Source organism: Dromiciops gliroides, chromosome 1, assembly GCF_019393635.1.
Source record: "Dromiciops gliroides isolate mDroGli1 chromosome 1, mDroGli1.pri, whole genome shotgun sequence".
In the NCBI taxonomy this organism is placed as follows: Eukaryota; Metazoa; Chordata; class Mammalia; order Microbiotheria; family Microbiotheriidae; genus Dromiciops; species Dromiciops gliroides.
Genome location: NC_057861.1, coordinates 384,036,857 through 384,052,234, shown reverse-complemented (window position 1 = coordinate 384,052,234; position 15,378 = coordinate 384,036,857). Strand labels below are relative to the sequence as shown.

Sequence of the window (15,378 nt, the reverse complement as noted above, 5' to 3'; positions counted from 1 at the left end):
TTTAAAAGAAGTAAGGAGAAAACTCATGTCCTCCTGCAATCAATCTTAATCCACTGTGGAAGGCAGTACTGTGCTATACAGGCAGCATCTACATCAACTTCCAAATGTAAGCGGGGAGCTTGGCAGTTGAAACTTGTGGATTGTCTTTTCTAAATCCCACAGACAGAAATTAGTTTTGCTTAATAACTTTATTCCAAATTGACTTGTCAATGATCAAGTTCATGCGAAATCAAGTTTAGATAAAGATGTTCCCTTGGCAGGAGTTTTAAGGGACACTGGTGACTGCAATTAACAGCAACCTAATAATAATTTAAAATAACTTTCTCAGATAGCTTTGTTCACATCCCCAAGGAGCCCAATCATTTTCTGTGAGCAGAAAATTACAATCTCTTCCATTATATTAACTTACCTTAAACATCCCATGAAGAAGTGAATTGTGGAAAAATCATATGAAAATTTTGTTTCAAACTTACCTTTTGCTTTTCTCTGAACTTTATTTCAAGAGTTCAGTTCATATTGACAGTTGCTGCCGTATTTCAGCAACAACTTTTGTGGGGTACTCCTGTCTTTGCAATTCCTTTAAAAAAAGAAAAGAAAAATCAGCTCTTAGGAAGACAACAACAGAAACAAAAAAGGCTCATGAGTGTGCATTTCAGACTTGTGACTTTGAGGGAAATGGACAAGATTACAACTCAATCAGGACTGCTTGGGGGCAAAGGCTTTCCTTGTCCTCTGTCTGTCAGAACCCAGGGGTCCGAAAGAATCCACTGGCCCAGGGAGAAAGTATACATAGCAGCTACCAAGAAGATGCTGATGCAACATAAAGCTTCTTGAGAAGGCAGGGAAAACAACAGGAGACAATTATGTCGAGATGATTAGGCACAAATGATGCATGGGTAGGGGGTGGGGAGACTGGAGACATAGACTACTGAGAGGGGCTAGCAGATGCCCCCTGCCCCATTCAAGAGAGGAGGAAGAAAATGAGGGATAATGTCTCTGAGTATTTGAGATCCTGGAGGGTATCTAAACAAAATCAGACTTCAGGGGACCTCACGTGATTTTGTGCAATGGACAATTTATGCCCAGAATACCTAGTGAGAGCTAAACTTCCTTGGACATGCTAGTATTATGGATGGCTGAAAATATCTCACGGCAAATACTTAGCAGCTGCATGATATTTCAGAAACAGAAGACAAGAGGAAAGCTAACAGATTGCACGTCCTTTTCATTTACTATTGCTCGTGCTTCTAGTAAGTGAATGTAGTATCTCAGCTGAGCTGCCCTTTCAAATTATTGTTAATTAAGTAATACTCCCTAAGAAATCTGTCATTACCAGCAGTCAGGACCTGGTTTGTTGAGTTTGCCGGAGGCAGTTAATACTGCAACAAATGGACTCCTAATTGCTGTAAGAAGTGATTTCATTGGGGACTGTGGTTCACTTTCCCTAGCAGTTTGATAATAAATTTTATTTCTTAAACTTTTCCCCTTAGCTTCTCTATCAGGAGCAACACAGGGCCAGGGGAATCATTCTCTAATGGTTTTCTAATTAATCATTCTCTAATGAAAACTCACCATTTTCATTAATGGGGCAAATGTAGTTAATAGTGCTTTTATTTTGAAAAATTCAGGTTCTATTATGACTAAAGAAAGACTGCTAATAGCAGATTTTAAAATTAACTTTAACCCACCCACTCCCTCCTTTTCAATTTATTGCTTTTCCTTTGGAAACATAAATTCTTACTGCAAGAAATTGTTCCTGGCAAGTCATGCACCTGATTTTGACATTGCTCCTCTCCTTGTCAACTGTCTTTACCCTAGAAGGGATTTTTCCAATTGCTAGAACAATTAACATTATTGTGTAGTTTAAAGGGGGGAAGATGAGGATATTCAGGCTCCGGCAAGCACATGTACTTTGGCATAGAATTTACAATGACCTTATCTATAAACATTTTATACCTCTGTTCATAACAAAGAGTAAGGAAAAGTATTAAGGAAAAGCGACCTTTTTCACTGTTATAAAAAAAAAAAGCCTTCACATGTCAATTTTAAGAGAACTGCTACTTCAGCTTTTTCTCAAATAACCTCTTTTTTCATAATAATGTAATATATTTCTTTCACCTTTTGACTAGCACCTTGGTTTTTTAATAAAGTTACACACTTGTTTCAGGAGAATTACACTTTCGAATACACCTCAATGCTATTTCATTGTAACCATTTCATTTGGGTTGAATTAATGCAGAGCACTGCTTGGCTGAAAGAGATAGGAAGGGAGATGGGGGTTAGAGGAAGAGGAAGACTATACCTCAAGCACAGAATTACAACTTCCTTCCATTTAACATTTCAGACTTATCTCACAGTAACCTTTATCCATAATAAGGCCATAATTTGGCTGGATTGTAGTAAAACTCATGAGATAATATATGTAGAATGGCTTTGACAACTCTTTAAAAATGGAAAGTATTCTTATGATCATAATGGTACTCTCCCACACAGTAAGTAGTAGGAATCCTTTGCCTTCCCTTTTCCCCAAGTTCGCATTTATGTTTTTATTCCTTCTATCTCTGTAGTCACTTGATAGTCTCTCATCCTGCTCTCCTTTTCCTCTCAGGTTCTTGTCTCTCTTTCCCATTAAGACATGAATGGGCTGGTTCCTCAACCAATATGTCTATACATGCCTGAATAAACTTGGAGAAAGGCAGGAACCTCTTTTGTTTGGTCCCTGAAGGGCTGCATGTCATTCTGCACCAGTGAGCAGTGGCCTCCCTTCCTCACAGTAGGAGCTTTCCAATAATTGCCAGAACAAATTGAACTCAGGCTTATCAGTGTCTCTCCTTTTTCAGGGAGAAAACAGAGGGTACAAGCTTATTTTTGACCAGTGACAATACAGCGTAGAAATAGATTAGAAACAGCCAATAGAAGAGTCATGTTGGACACAGCAGTCATGGGATATGTTATTTTCATGGATGATATGTCTTGGCTTTACATGTCTCTATAATCACCATAACTAACAAAGTTATTCTTTTTGTACATGAATCTTCCCAACCTGTCCTCTGAAAGTTATGTGTCTACAAGAGTGGGTAAGAAAACTTAAACAAAAAACAAAAAACACGTTATTGAATACTGATGTGGAAAGCCAGCAGAGGCGAGAACAAATAGTCATGATTAGTCTTTTGCCTTAGCCTAGTGGTATTTAGATAAAAAAGGGCAGCAACACCTGTTTTTTACTGGTTAGTAGGAGAAAAAAATGACCATAAAACAAAAGCTCATTTGAAAAATGAGTATTAAATTTTTTGCAAGGCAAATCATTGTAAATAACACTATGAATGCATGACTCTGTATCTCTCTACCTATATATCAACATAAATGTGTATAGCTGCCTCTGGTTTTATATACACACACATACACATATATACATATACATGTGTGCATATATACATATACATACACATATATATGTGTGTATATATATATATATATATATATATATATATGGCCATACAGACATAGATACATAGCTGCACAGTATAGAAAACTATGTAGATACATAGGTACCAAATAAACATTTGCAAACATACGTAGATGTTTTTACATATATATGTGATTAGAAAAATAGCTAGCCAGACCAGATTATCTAGTTAGTAGATTTTGATACACAGATGAACTCATTCTCAAAGATAGTTCCAAGTCTATTTATGCCATTTTTTTGATTTTTGCTCAGGGCTTTTGGTGACCTCTGTTTTGACAATAACCGAGTACTCCCTTCCCTTGCCTCTCTCTACCATGGTAAAGCAGGTACTAGATATCCTCTCAGTTCCTTCTTTTATAGAGCCCAGAATGAGCTTACTCCACTTTGGATCTGCTGCCCTGCATAGTTTCAAATCTACAGAACAAGATGCCCCCATGCCAGCTACCCCTGCTGTCCTATAACTCCTACTGCCAATTTCCTGTCTCCTTTATTGTTGTTGTTCATCCTTCATTTTTGAAGAGGATCAATGACATCATGGGATGATGTCTTGACTTGTGCATGTGTTAGATTTAAATAAGGCAGAGTTACACAAAGTCATCAGCCTCACTCCCTCAGAGCCATCAAAGTCCAGTGACAAGATTATAGTCAGGATGGTTGGTAATGGCCAGGACGTAGTGGATGACCTTGTATGATCTCTTATGTCTGACCAAGCTTTAAATGCTCTACAATGACTGCTTGAGTTGCCTTTGTGATTATTGGAAAAAATGTTCTCATCCACCTATTCCTTTAGTGTGTTGTCTCCTCACACCTCCCTCACATTAGATTATAAGCTCCTTGACAGCAATTTTATTAATTGTATCCCTAGTACTTAGCACATTTCCTGGAATTTAGTAGGTGCTTAATAAATTTTGATTGGATTAGACTGGCAGCCAACACTCTGATGGCAGGTTTGCCAAAAGTTTTGCTTCAGATATCCCTTGGGTCTGATCAGAGATTGTGTTGGGTCTGAGACCTCTTTCTTCTGCCTATCCCCATCCAACTCTCTATAGTACCATCATTGTAGACTGTATATTCCTATGGCATGGCTAGGGAGGGAGAGCTCAAAGCTCCATGATGAACTTGACAGCAAACTTGGTAGATCCCAAGTGCCTGGCCTAAAAGACCACCTGTTTATGTGACAGCCCAGTCTATATTTTGAATTAATGTTATTTATATAAACATTTGCAATGAAGGTTTTAAAATTCTCTTTCAACAGGGGTTAAGCTTTGCTCAGCTGCTTCCAAAGTGACTGAAGGCAGACAAGACATGGAAGTAGAGCCAACTGAATGGCTTTCCATCTGCCCTCTCTTTGCTGGGAAATAACCAAGCCAGGCAAACAGCTTTAGCTTTGTTCAGCATTTCCCTCCCCCTTTTCTGATCTGAAGGAGAAGCTGACATGAAACAAACACAGCATTTCCTTTTCAAAATTGGATTTTGAAATTGGCTTCATTTTTCTAGGAGCACAGCCCAATCACATTTCTTCCCCCAGCTTTGTGATTGTCATAAACAGTTTGTATATAAAGCACTAAATCTGGAGTCAATTGCCAAGTTAAACTTTTTTGGGGGGAAGGGGAATGGAGGAGGGTGCGGGGAATGAATGGAAATATTTTTTCATGGTCAGAGATGATAACAGTGGCAAGAGAGTGCAGCAAATGAGGAAATAAATTAGGGATGAAGGGGAATTTTGTCACTCCCTTATTTACCTCTGTTTAGGGAAAATAACTATAGAATGGTATGAGGTGATTGTGGCTTCTTGAACAATTTTATTATCATCTTCCACAAGGTGTTATTGATCATTAAATAGTAAGATTGGGTCAGGGAATGTAGCCCATATAACAGAATAGAAGTGATGAATTACTGAAAGACAAGCCTTCTGGGTAGGATGTATGGCATGACAATAAGGTAACTTACTGATCAATTACTCTCTGTTCAATTGAAGAGGAAAGAACTTAGGCACAGCAGTCAGAAGAGAGAGAAAAATACCACGAACTATAAATAAATGTCCTTCATGGAATGATTTGGAAATTTGACTTAGTCTCCTTAAATTCTTTTTTTACAAATCCACCTTTCTAAATCTACATATAAATTGGTAATTTGATTCTTTTTTTGGTGGGACAATGAAGGTTTAGTTCAGATTTGAACTCTAGTCTTCCTGAATACAGGGCCGGTGCTTTATCCACTGTGCCTAGCTGCCTCCTGGTAATTTGATTCTTAAGGATCAGAGTTAGTGCAGTGGAAAGAGAACTGTGTTCAGAGCCAGGGGATATGAGTTCGAACCCCAACTTTGACCTATTCTTATCCCCAAGTTGTTGGTATACTTTGATCCTGGAAAATACTTTGTATAGACATTTTATATTTCCCAATTTGTGTAGATGCTGTTTTTCCCTAACACAATCTAAGCTCTTGGAGGGCAGAGTCTGCTAGGTTTTGTCCTTATAGACCCAAAGGGCTTGATGCCCACTGGATGCTTAAATAGATGCTTGTTGAATGAATGAAAGAAGGAAAGAAGGAACATTGGACGAGTTACTTCATCTCTCTAGGTATTATTCTTCATTTATAAAATGAGGGGCTTGTTTTAGATTATCTCTATTCATTCTTTCAGTTCTCAAAGTGTTGGAGGCTCTGCTCCTCTTCAAGTCTTGAAATTGATTCTTTTCTCCCTTTGGAGAACATGGTGATAGTTCTATGCAGCTACATCAATAGGACTTTAATCTTCTGGCTCCCCAGCTTTCCGTGTCTGCCATCCATACACATGGTAAAAGGAAGGACGTGCTTCATGTCAGTACCATTCAGTATGGGATGGAATTATGACTGCTAGGTGAGACTTGGGCCAGGCAAGCTTCTGGATGGTGGCTGCCAGAGCAGAAGGACATGCCACATGATTTGCTTTAAGGCTTTCCTTGGAATTAAATTTTCTGGCAATAGAGAGGACCCCTAGAGTTGGCCTTTTTATGCAGTCAGTCTGATTTTCACCTTCTGGCTTCTGAACAATATATAGGAAAACAAAACAAAATGAACAAATTTGCTCTCACTGCTTTAATGGATCGGGAGGGAAGTGGGTAGAATGAAAGGGAGGAGAAGGGAGATGACTTTCCTTTGCTGACTTTCATCCTGTTGGTCAAAAGTGGCATAGAGAGGTTTCCCCAAAGGCTTTTGAATTAACAACAAGAGCAAATGATGGCTAATAGGCAATTGGAAACCTGGTAGTGCTGTGCTTTAAAGGTCCATTTAGTTTATCCAAAAAGATTTCTATTTTCTATTTTGTTTTATTTTAAAATCCAATTTACTTTTCAGGTGTAGAAAATATCAGATTCCCAAATAGTATTAGTATTTAGACTGAGGTCATAAAATTCTCACCTGGGTATGATATGGGACAGATTTTTCAGTGAAAAGGTTGCCAAAGGACTAGAGAAAGGAAGGATTATTGATAAAGAATGGTGGCATTCTGTCCAAGACAGAATCTGTGTTGCTTTTAAGGGAGTTAGGGCTTGGATAGGGTGAGGGTGGTTATATATATGAAACCCTGTACACATGATAATGCCATCATCAGCACAATGAGTAAAGTGAACAATCTTGTGGACAGTCCACAATTCCATGCTTCTGATGGCCCTACATGTTTCCTGATTTTGTTCTGTTTATTGTTTGTCTGGTTTATTACCATTGGCCTCTATCACTTTTTACCTATCACTTTTACCACTTGCAACACGTGTCCCTTTTAAACACTGATGATTTCACTCTATGGTTATAATTTATGAATTAAATATCAAATTACTTTGCTGTTGAGAACTTGGTTAAAGACCAGAGATCTAGAACTTCTCCTCCTGGCCCTACCTCCATACAGGACAGATTGGGCACATCCAGTCTTGTTCTGGTAAATATTTAACATTCATATCTCAGAGACAGCTAGGTGGTGCAATGGATAAAGCACTGGCCCTGGATTCAGGAGGACCTAAGTTCAAATCCAGCCTTAGACACTTGACACTTGTTAGCTGTGTGACCCTGGGCAAGCCACTTAACCCTCATTGCCCCACAAAAAACAAAAAACAAAAACAAAAACAAAACTACAAAACAACAACAACAACAAAAACCCAGTCATATCTCTAGGAAAAAATATACATGACACTTTTAATTTTAATCTACATTATTAACATTTTCTCTATCACTTTCTTAAATCTAGAAATCAACAAAACGATAAGATGAACCCGCATTTGTGGCATTTGTCAATTTCCAAGATAAAAATGCTTATACTGAAAATTTAACAGTAAGTTCTTCTGAGTCTATTCAAGCTGGTTCTGGCACCCTCTGATAATACATGAGTATTATTTGGAAGAATTAACCATTAAGGACCCACAACCTTATTAGAGACTTTCCAACATGTTTTTTTTTTTTTTTTAAAGAACAAAACTTTTCATTCTCTCCTCTTGTTTTAAAAATCAAAGGCATTTCTGGATATAACTTCTCTTCTCCCATCCAAGAAGACTTTCCTGGAACAAAGAAAACAAAAGACTAAGAAAAACCAACTGACATATAAACCAACTCTGTCAGTTCATAAGATCATAGCTTTAGAGTTGTAAAAGACCTTAGAAATAATGTAGTACTGCCCTTTTATTTTATAGAATGGGACATTCCATACTCATAGTCCTCTACCTTTTTGTAGAAATAATGGAGGTGCATGTCCACATTTCTTCTCTATGGTCAAAATTGGTCATCATAATTATGGAGTGTTTAATTTTGCTTTATTATTCTTCTCTTTTATATTGCTGAGATAATTATGGATGTTGTAGTATTGGTTTTGTTTATTTTATTCTGTATCAGTTCACAAAAGTCTTCCTACATTTCCCTGAATTACTTATATGTGTTGTTTCTTACTCTGCAAAAAAATTGTTTGCATTAATATACCAAAATTTCATCAAAATGGTCTATTTTATATTTTGTAATACCCCTCTACTCATAGCTATAAAACAACATTTCTTTCTATTTACTTCCATTTTTTAAAAAATGATATTTTATATTTAGATAGTATATTTGTTTGAGATGTATTAGTATAATGCTATTTTAAACTCCTTTTTTGTTAAACCATTTTCCAGCTTTCCCATGAGTGCTTATTAGACAGGGAACCCTTCTCCCACATAATTTATGCCATTATATTTATTGAACACTGCTGAGTTCAGTTGTGCCTAATCTTTGCTTTTCTAGTAATCTCCACTGACATGCTTTTCTAATTTTGTAACCAAAATAATTTTGGTGGTTACTACTCTATAATATAGGTTGCAGTCCCTTCATTGCTATTGTTTTCCATAATTTCCCTGAGATTAAAGAACTTTTATTCATACAATTTTTTAAATATTATTTTGTCTTGGTCTATATCGTAAGCCCTTATTAGTTTGATTGGCATGATGTTGAATCTGTAAATTAAATTACGTATCATTTTATATCATTTTTATTATTTTGACATGGCTGAAAATATCCCCCTACTCACATCTTCCTTTCCATAAAGAATGTGTTGTAATTGTCTAAGTTGTGAATGCCTTAGTAGATCAACTTTCAGATGTTTTATGCATATTGTAGTTATTTTCAATGAGATTTCTCTTTCTATTATTTCCTCTGTACTACTTTTACATAATAGCTATTGCAATAAATAGAACTGCTTTATGCCTTGTATGTTATAGTCTAGCACATCTATCTACTTATTGGTCTAAAGGTGATAAGATAGAATTATTAATGGGATTCGAGGTATTAATTCTGGTTATAACAGAATTCAAGAAAATGTTATTATAACTTAATCCCCCCAAATTTTAATTAGCTTCATAATTTAGTCAAGAACATGCTTCCTATTTGATAAAAGTACATTGTCTAGAGTGCAACTAAAGTTACATAACATGTCAGGGTCAATTTTGAAATGTAGTTTCTATTTGTGAACATGGTCATCTCCTTATCAAAGGCAGGAGGAATATGTAAGTAAAATATCTGAGAGACTATAGGAAAGTATGTTTTAAATGATCAAATCCTTTGGTGGATAGTGATAAGCATAATGGACAACTTACTGAGTTTTATGACTGTATTTTAACAACGAATTCATAACAATTGAAAAGTATCACAGGATGTAGTCATTTGAGCTTTACCCAGTTTTTAAAAACAAGAGTTCAGTTGGTTTGACTAACGTCTTAAACTGATTCTCAAATCTAGACTGGCTTCATTCTTTTCAGATTCTTTTATTCAACATATTTTTACTAAACATTTACTATGTCTAATTGTACTACATTGAGGAGATGCGAAAATAAATAGGAAATAGTCCCTTTTGACAAAGAGTTTCTAATCTCTTAGGGCATGATTATATGCATACATACACACAATTATATATATATATATATATATATATATATATATATACATACAAACAAAATTGTAGTATAGTTTATATATATTATACATGATTATATATAATATATAATTAATCAGGTATATATAATATTTTGATATATAATTAATAATACATAGTCATATACATTATTAATTATATATGTAAACCATCCTACAATTTTGTTATTGTTTAGTTGTTCAGTCATATCTGACTTCTTGTGACTCCCATGGACCATAGCATTCCAGGCCTTTCTATCCCCTACTATCTTCTGAAGTCTTTCCAAGATCATGTTCATTGTTTCTATGACACTTTCTCTATCCATCTGATCCTCTGCCACCCCCTTTCCCTTTTGCCTTTGATCTTTCCCAACATCAGGGTCTTTTCTAATGAATCCTATAATTCAGAATATCATAAATGCATAGAGAAATACAAGTAACATGCTCCAAGTTCTTAGAAGAAAGATCATTACTGCTAGAAGGCTCAAAGGAGGCTTTATGTAAGAGGCAACACTGGCACTGGGCCTTGAAGAATAGTTTGGATTTCTTGTGTTGAAACTATCTACTTTAAATTGTCTGGCTGACATCACTTTGATTTAATACAGAGATCATTTTACACTCAGCTTCTGATTAGTGGGTGTGACTTTTTCAGCTACCTTCTGTATTAGGATAGCCAGCTTTCTCTTCTAGCCAGCTTATTAGGACATTTGAATCTATAATCATTTTGACAGGAAACCGTCAGCTTTCCATAGCTTACTATCCTCTGGCTGATATACATAGACTGCCAGGGTTGAACAACATGGTGAATCAATGCTGCCAGAAAACAGATGGAAGGGAAGATTCCTGGAGAATTGCCTAACTGCTGCCCATTGTCTACATGAGTGTTTTATGTGGGGGCAAAGAGAGGAGGAGTAACTTGCTTGAGCTGTCCAGATAACATATTGGGGGGTGTGGTTGAATGGAGATGGAGGGAGATTGGGCAGAGAAATGGCAGTTGCATGTTATATGAACATTTTGGGTAGTCTCATCCTGTTTGTGGTCTGCTAGCAGAGAGTATGCCTCCCTAGAAAGATTCCTCTTTCTGAGGTGGCTTTATAGGTCTGTCATGGTCTATTTCCAAGCTACCTTTACCACATCATTGCATGATTCTTCCCTTTGTTCACTGCATGTTCTAGCCAAAAGAGGTTCCTTACTCTTCCTCAACCTCATTCTGCTCAATTCTATATGCTTTCCTTTCCATAGGTTGCCCTAATTTTTTTTTTTTGGTGAGGCAATTGGGGTTAAGTGACTTGCCCAGGGTCACACAGCTAGTAATTATTAAGTGTCTGAATCCGGATTTGAACTCAGGTCCTCCTGAATCCAGGGCTGGTGCTCTATTCACTGCACCACCTAGCTGCCCCTGGTTGCCCTAATTTTTAAAATATTTTACCTAGTCTTTGCTTAATTGCCTCCTCCTTCTCTAACGACTAGCTCAGGAAGCAGTGTCTTCATGATGTCTTCCTTGTACAGGGACATGACACCTTCTTCCCAGAAGGAATTTTTTTTCCTTCTTTGACTCTCTTAGTTCTCTTTTGTACACTTAATAATTTTATAACTCCTAGTATATTTACTTATCTACATGTCTCTTCTCTCTACTAGATTGTTAGCCTTTTATAGGGCAAGAGCCAAGTTATTTTTCATCTTTTAATCTTGAGCACCTACCAAGGCACCTTGCACATAGTAGATACATTGTTTGTCCTTCATTTTTGAAGAGGATTAATAATATCTTGGGTGATGTTTTACTTGTATGTGAATTGGATTTGAGTAAGGCAAAGCCGTGCAAGGGTGTCAGTCTCATTTTCTCATTTTGTGTCATCAAAGTCCAATGATAGGACAAAAGTCAAGACCACTGGTGATGGTCCTTGATTCAGTGGAAGACCTCGGCATGTTTGATGTCTCACCAAGCTCTAAGTGCACCACAGCACCTGCCCCAGCTGCCTTCATGGCTGGTGGAACAAATTGTTCTCATCTGCTTATTCTGCCAGGGAGTCTTCACATGCTTTGGGTAAACATCCCCCTAACTCACTGGTGGATTTGCAGCCTGCCAGTAACTGATTTAGTAGCCTGGTTTAGCCTGTCTGCTGAGATAGTTTACTGCGGTGTGGCTGCTGTACAGGCTATAGCTTCTTGGAGTCACAGGTGAGAGTTGGGCAAAGGTGTACACCAAAGGTGGATCAACAGCCCTAAAAAAGACTTGACAAGCACTTGCATCAGAGGTGCTAGTCCACCCTGAACACCCCAGATATTGAACTAATGAGTTTTTAAAAAAGTTGTGACTAGATGACCATGTAACAAATTTGGAAGGCTGAGAATATATGAATGGAATTCAGAAATGTAATAAAATAAACCTTATAGCAGAGTTAATCTGATGTATAATGCTGTGCATAATTTTAATATACTACAGGATAATAAGGCACAAATCGTAAGTAACTCACATAAATTACTTCAATTGGTTATAATTTCCCACAGTCAAAGTTGAATTTTTAGGGTCAGCTGAGGCAGAGGAGGGAGGAATTTGTTAGAAGAGGAAGCTTCCCTAATGGTATAACAGAAAAGGTACAAGAATTTGGGGTCTCTTTAAAAAAAGATTTTGGGGTCTTGGGTTACACTTGCTTTAGGCTACAATTAAAGAAAACTTTTTCAGTATTGTAAATTGTTTCATTTCACTGAACCTCAAAGATGTCCCAGAGAAGCTTGGACCTTAGGATTGAGACATCATAGAAGTATCATATAGTAAAGAGTCAATGTGGTATAGGCAAAAGGCACTAGACTTAAAATCAAAGGACACCTATTAAAGTTTTGCTGCTACTTACTGTCATAACCTTTTTTCAGACTCAATTTCCTGGTCTGTAGGGGATAAAAGTAGCACCTACCTCAGAGAGTCACTGTGAAGCTCAGAGGAGAGAACCTTTGTAAATCATGAAATGGTATATCAATTCTATGTTGATGATGTTATGCTATGAGTTATCTCACATCATCATCATCATTGATTGTGTGACCTTGATCTCAGTTGCTTTATTTGTGAAATGACAAAATTGTACTAAATGGTCTTGGACCTCCCTTCTGGCTCCAGTTCCATGATTCTGTGATCCTGTGGTACTCCGCTTATCTTCAGGGTCTTCTTCTGTAGAACGAAGGGGTTGGATCAGATGATCCTTAAGGTTATCTCCAGCTCAGGAGCAGGAACTTTTAACCTTTTTTGTGTTATGGACCCCTTTGCCAGTGTGTAAAGCCTATGAACCATTTCTCAGAATAACATTTTTAAATGTATAAAATGAAATAGGTAGGATAATAAAGGAAACCAATTATATTAAATATGGTTATTAAGCTATTATTGAAAAAAGTTCATGGCCTTCACATTAAGAACACCTCCAGTCTAGAGGCTATGATAAAAAGCCAGTGAAAGAGGCAATTTTTCTATTAGGGGAGGGCAGGCTCTGTTAGGGGAAGGGTGAGCTTCCAGTGAGGGGAGGCTGGAAACCATAGACTGCCCCTCCTCTTAAAAGGCGTCTTACAGACTAAAACATGGAAGAGGGCTGGCCTACAGTGGGAGGCTTGGCACATTCAAAGGACAGGAGGGCACCGGGTACCTGGAGTGCAGAAGGTGAGGAAACTGCAAAGTGGAAAAGGGACTAAAAAAAAAGGCAAGAGGGATGAATAAAGGAAGCTGGGGAAAGGAAATGCTGAAAAGAGAGGCCTAAGGTAAACCAAAATGAGGTAAATAGAGAGTATGCTTTATTGAGCAGCAGGGAGTCACACACAGACAGCTCAGGAGAAACTAGATCAGCTAATCCCAGGAGACTAATGCTATAGGAGCAAAAGGAGCTCAAGGCCTTTGTTATGGTGAAGTAGCTATGACCTCTGTATACTGGAATGACTGACTCCAGGCAGGCCTCCAAGATAGAGACCTAACTGCTACTTTGATGCATACACTGAACTTCTCATCACTTTGATTATTGGCCAAGTGGGGTAGAATCTCCATGAGCTCATTATTGGCAGGCCTCATACAAACTTGTCTCTCTTTAACCTTCCCCAAACAGCCTTTTGGCACATTAGCTTGTTATTGCTTCATCTTTAAGTTCCTTGTGAAGGCAATTAAGAAAGACCTGTAATTTTGTTAGACTGATAGTATTATTCTGTCCACACTAGAATCTAAAAATAAAAGTTATATCAAGTCACTGAGAAATAACCCAAGCAGGCTTCGTTCCTTGCTTATTGTTGTTTTTGGCCATTTTTATGGGGTTTGAGATAATAGATCTAGAGTTACAAGGAACCTTAGAGGCTACCTAATCCAAGACATTTGTATTATAGATGAGGAAACAGAGGCTCATGGAGGTAAAAATATTTTTTTCCAAGGTTAAGCAATTAGCATCAGAGGGATAATTTGAACCCACGTCTTCTGACTCTAAAATCACTGTTCTTTCCATTATTTTGTGCAACTTCCCTAAATAAAATGAAATTATATGTGTATATAATTATGTAAATCATTTTTTACAGGCCAATGAGAGTTAAGTGACTTGCCCAGGGTCACACAGCTAGTAAGTGTCAAGTGTCTGAGGCTGGATTTGAACTCACGTCCTCCTGACTCCAGGGCCAGTGTTCTATCTACTGTGCCACCTAGCTGCCCCTATAATTATGCAAATCTTAAAGCATTATTTCATATACTTTTATCTGCCTTTTAATTATGAAATAGATAGAGAAGATCATACTAAAACCCTCTAGAGTGATTTCTTCTCCAACCAGCCATAAAACAAAATAATCCAGGTTGCTGACCTGCTCATATATTGTGTGGCTGACTGTCATATACCTGTCATTAGCAAGAAGTCCAAGAATATAATAGTTTCATGTCCTAAAAGGAGCCAGACAATGGCTAATGAAAGCTGTTGTAGTATAGTGGCTCCTTATATGCATTGCTGCTATCCTATACCATATAAGATCTCTGACTTACTCATGCAATTGAATAATACTTGTATTGAATCTTACTGAATGTAAAGTATTGGTTAAGTCAAATTTGATAGAAGGGTTGTAAATATTGGGTGCTACTAGGAAGTTTAATTATTGAAGTACTGAAAGGAATTTATTTTAAGGGGTTCCCCTTAAATGTATCTTAAGGAAAATGAGTTATCATTGCTGTGTATTTTTTCTCAAATTTTTTATTGATTTAAGAAATGTTTTTCAAAATAATTTTTGGATGCCTTTTGTTTTCACATTGTCATTATTTCTAGGAAAGAAAACAAAGAACTTTTACCTTTTCCCCTGCTCCAGACTGTATCTTCTCTTGTAATTAAGCAAATGAATGGAAGAAGAAAAATTTGATACTTTAACCCCCTTATCAAAGTCATTTAAATATACATATATTGCAGTGGATAAAGCACTGGAATTGGATTCAGGAGGACCTGAGTTTGAATCTGGTCTCAGACACTTGACACTTACTAGCTGTGTGACCCTGGGCAAGTCACTTAACCCTCATTGCCTCC

General features: G+C 37.2%; 1 protein-coding gene across 1 annotated transcript in view; it reads right to left on the bottom strand.

Annotated features, from left to right (window-relative positions):
* CDH20 (cadherin 20) overlaps window positions 1–15,378 on the bottom strand; it is a 289,089-nt gene that overhangs the window by 100,132 nt on the left and 173,579 nt on the right. Inside the window, exon 2 of the mRNA XM_043978187.1 lies at window positions 474–577. The gene's annotated coding sequence lies outside the window, so the exon portion shown is untranslated. The remainder of the gene's footprint in view (window positions 1–473; window positions 578–15,378) is intronic.